This window comes from Belonocnema kinseyi, chromosome 7, assembly GCF_010883055.1.
Source record: "Belonocnema kinseyi isolate 2016_QV_RU_SX_M_011 chromosome 7, B_treatae_v1, whole genome shotgun sequence".
NCBI lineage: Eukaryota > Metazoa > Arthropoda > Insecta > Hymenoptera > Cynipidae > Belonocnema > Belonocnema kinseyi.
In genome coordinates, this window is record NC_046663.1 from 61363308 (window position 1) to 61367991 (window position 4684).

The 4684-nt window shown below is 30.1% G+C and overlaps 1 long non-coding RNA gene across 1 annotated transcript; it reads left to right on the top strand.

Annotated features, from left to right (window-relative positions):
- Positions 1 to 2134: 2134 nt before the first annotated feature.
- Positions 2135 to 4027, top strand: LOC117176838. Its single transcript, XR_004467626.1, has 3 exons — positions 2135 to 3427; positions 3542 to 3771; positions 3873 to 4027. It is a non-coding gene; the product is annotated as an uncharacterized LOC117176838 (long non-coding RNA).
- Positions 4028 to 4684: the final 657 nt, after the last annotated feature.

The window sequence follows — 4684 nt, forward strand, 5'->3', positions numbered from 1 at the left end:
TTTTATTTAATAAGTTAAAACATTGGAAAAATTACCTGTGTATTTTTTGAAGAACTGAAAGAAGCTAATTGTCGAGAATGATGTTTTTGTTGTCGATCCAGGTAAAAATGATTAAAGATTATATCAATTTTGTTGATTTACTGATCATATATTTTATTAGCTATCAAGCTTTCGCTCCATGACATGGAGCCTCCTCAGCATAGATTTTATTTTTTCTACTCTACAATCAACTTCATTAGGTTTTTAATAAATGCCTAAGTTTTAAAATTATGTAAATGATTGCATGATAATTTACTAACCTATAGAAGCTTACCACAGTTTGTTGTAAGACATTATAGTATGGAGTACATATGATACAATGTAAAATCATTTTATAGATGTAATTAAAGAATATCGTGTTTAACTTTAGAGTTTATCCTCTACAGGATTTTCAGAAATAGATTTCATTATAGAAAATAAAAGGATATGCTCTATCTTTAGTTTTCTATACGTCTAGGGAGAACTGACGGGTTTTTGAAATAGAGCACACCGTGGAGTATGTAACTTTTGTGAAGAAGGGTTAGGTGTGCTATAATATAATGGGTATTATATCTTAAATAAGTGAGTGGAGCATAAAAAAGCGTAATGCGCGAATATTTGAATTTAATGCTTTCGTGGAAAAGTGATACTATGTGTATGTTACTAAAATATTGTTAAAAATTTATTAGATAATAAAATAAGACTATGATAAATTTTGCTAATGTATTCTATATCTGATTTTCTGTTAATTGAGTTAGTGTCTTTCACAATTTGAAACATTTCTTTGAAATGCCTCCTTTTTTAATAGTCTCATAACTAAGAATCTTAGTTTTTGAAAAAATGTAAGTTATGATCATATATATGTGAATGCGTAACTACCACTGTACGTCTATAATATTTTTTACAATCGTTTGTATGCTCCTTAATTCTATAAATAATGCATCTTTTTGTTTGTCTTACATAAATTTGTTTACATTCGCATGTTATACTATGAATAACATGTGTTCTTCATATGAAAGGTGTGCTATCTTCATTTTGAAAAACGTTTAAAAAGATCCATTTCGTATGTAAATTTCTGTTATACAGAACGAAATTTGAGTAAAATTTAGCTCGGTCGGCTCCCGACCGGTTTTTGACCATGGGTAGCCCGGTCTGGATTCGACCAAAAACCTTGTTGTAGTAGGGAGAACAGGGCAATTTCCTGAAACGGTCCTGCCCATGCAGAAATTTTGGTGGTACGTCGGTTGGGCCCCGATCAAGAAAAATGTGGGCCCGATAGGGTAATCTATCTAGCGCCAGACTGTCAGTGAAACGCCCTACCCGACAGGGCCCAAATCTGGACATACAAAATGGAGGCTCGATCTGGCCCAGATATGGCCCCTTTAATTTCTTATTTCTATAATTGGTAAAATTTCAAATATATATATATATGTGTGTGTGTGTATAAATTTCAATATACTTTATGCATTATAGCTTACTTTCAAAATTCTACACTAGTCTGACATATAACCTATGTCAAAAAAATATTTACGTCAGATAAACTTTATCTTGTTTTCAGATAAATTTTATTTTTCGTCAGATAAACGTGATGCAACGTTTTTATATTTTTGAAAGATAAAATTTATTCCAAGGGTTTACTGTGTAAGAGTTTGAATTTAAAAGAATACTATTATGCTTTAACAAACAATGTTCAAATTTAGAGCTAGTACACACACACCCACAAATGAATTTTAATTATAAATATTTTTAAATAACAATCTTCAGAAGCAAAAAATAAATTGTGATGTTGATTCTAGCGAATTAAATCTTACCTTTGCCTTCATTGCGGATATAAGAAATCGCACCAACAATTCTGTGATTTCATAACCTCAATCTACTTTTTGCTTTTGGCATTTTAAGTTCGATACAAGAAAAACAATATCACTACAAATCCAGAAAATTGGAGATAATCTTGTTTAACCTAACCCGACCCGACGTGGTTCTGACGCGAGCCACACCATCTGTACCCTTGCGGCCACATGTGGAAAATCCGATCGGGCCCAGATCGGAACTCGAGAATAAGTTGAGAAATTTCTGCACGGGCGGAGTAGAGTTTGCTACTTTTTACATTTTTGAAGTTTTATTTAAAAATAAGTTAGGGAAAAGTATAACAGTAAGTGCCTAACGTTATAACCTCATAAATAAACAATATTCCAGATTTTGACATATTGGTGTTTTTACATTTGTATCCATGTTATGGCACGTGTCACTACTCTACATTTTTTATAATTCTGTTTGACTCAATTATACGAAAAAATGTTATTCGTCTCGATTACTGTAATGAAAGATTTAAAATACAATTTTCTTTTGTTGCGAAAATATAAGGGATTAATAAATATATTTTTTCGGCAACCAAACTTTTGTTAAAGCCTGTACCGTTTTTGGTGATTACATTTTTATTAAAAAATTACCAACATGTTTCTGCTTGACATCAAGTCTTTACCAAGGCATTATATACTAAGATAGAAAAAGAAAGCAAATCCTTGAAGATTATATCAAGTTTGTTATTAGCTCATATTGAACTATTGTTATCTTAAATTATAAGTAATCATTGTTGATGTATTTGATAAGTCACGCAGAGAAAAAGTTGTCGTGAAATAAAAGCATCCACTTTCCAGTTTTTTTTCAGCGACAGGAATATCTTTTTTACACAAATATAATTATTTGTTTGCAAAATTATGTAAAGTTTGTCGCAAAAGGATAATGATTTCTGCAAAAATATTCTTTTTGAGACAAATTCAATTGATTTTAACCTGAAATTTAAGAGGAAATTCCATTTGTTTCAACAAGCATCCTTCCGGCCTAGAGATTATGATATTTTGATCGCATTCTAAGGTATTGGCGTTTGAAATAAATTGTTTCTTTAAGCCATATGTTTTTTATAATTATACTGAGAAACTAAGTGTGTGTGCACATATTACGTTATATGATCGGTCTCCCTATTTGGAAATTGTACTAGTTATGTTATTAAAAGTTGAATATTGTATTATTCCATATGAAATTATTTTGTGTTATATGCAATGTAACCTATTTTTGTCATCAACTTCCGTCAGACAATTTGTAAGTGCGAGCTTCTTTATGTCACTCTTCTGCACCTGGTGCTAATTTCATTACATTAATTATAAGAATGTAATTACTAGACATAGTGATTAGAAACTCCTTCCTTTGTTGGATTACAAACGTTGCAAGATCTTGTCACGAAGGGAAATTTGAAACGGCCCTATAACTCTGGAATTGAATTGGGTTAATGTAAGCAAAATTCCAAATTTGCATTCGCTGATTCATATATGTAAAACTTGAAATCACGTATAATGTTCAACAATACGTCTGATCACTTGATTTCGGATTTCTATTTCCAATTTTCCTACAGGTAAATCTTCCACTTACTAGCTTGAATTTAATTTTAAAAATGAAGTGCATAATATTTTGGTATTATTGAGTAATTTTTCTTGTTTGTATTTAACGAATGTTATTCTGTTTTCAGTTTCTTCAATCAAGGAATATTGGTTAATGAAGAAATGAGCTAAAACTGACTCTGAATGAGAGATTTAAAATAAAAACACATTAAAATGTTATTCTGCATAATATTCGTGTTTCCTCATCGACATAATAGAGATGTTTCATAAACTCTATATTGTTTAATGCATCCTGCAAATTAAAAACTTCACTGGCACACTCTTGACAGTTGATTTCTATCTCCAATTTTGCTGAAAGGTATATCATTTGTGTTTTTTCGCAATTTGAAAAGTGGTATACATTATAATTTATTATGCCTCTGTAATTGTTGTTATGAAAGAATTGAATTATTTTTTCAGTGTCTGCAACCCGAATACGTTGGTCACTTAAAATGTTCATTGTAACTGAACCTGAAATTGAATAAGAAAAATAACTTTCGACTGAAAAACCTTTAAGATGTTATGTCGGATACGTGATTTAAACTGATTATTTTAGGAAGAATCTGAATTTTATCTAAACTTGGTAAGCTGAAATCTTAAATTTACCAAACATGATATTCGTTACTCAGGGCTTACAGACCGGTCTCTATATCTCATATTGTACCCTATATTCAGTTAAGGTCCCTAAAGTTAAGGGCCCAATTTTAAATATTTAGTCCTTACGGATACCCTATTTGAGTCAGGCACATTAAAATATATAGCCAAAATCAGAGAATTTCTGTAAGAAGTAACTGTACAAAATAATAAGGGCTGCCATTCAGTCACTATTAGTCACTTTTTCCAATGAAAAGATCACATTGGTCACTTTTCATTGAATAAGATAATTCATTTCAGGTATATAGTTATTTTTTAATTGTCTTGAATTCTTTTAAATATTTTAGGTTATTTATCAAGATTTCCGAGAAATTTTTTATAGATTTCAATAATTTGAAGGAATTTTTAAGATTTTAGGTTATTTTCAAAAATTCTAAAGCATTTCACGAGTTTTTAATTTGAAATATTTCAGAGAGTTTTAAAAGATGCCAAGGAAATTTTTATAACAATTTTATTACTTTGAAGTGATTTTAAAGCTTTTTAAATATTTTAGGATATAGAACTTTCTGGAATTTCTGAAAAGACATTGAACGATTTTACTGGGCGTATGAGGTTTTAAAATATTTAAAAAGAATTCA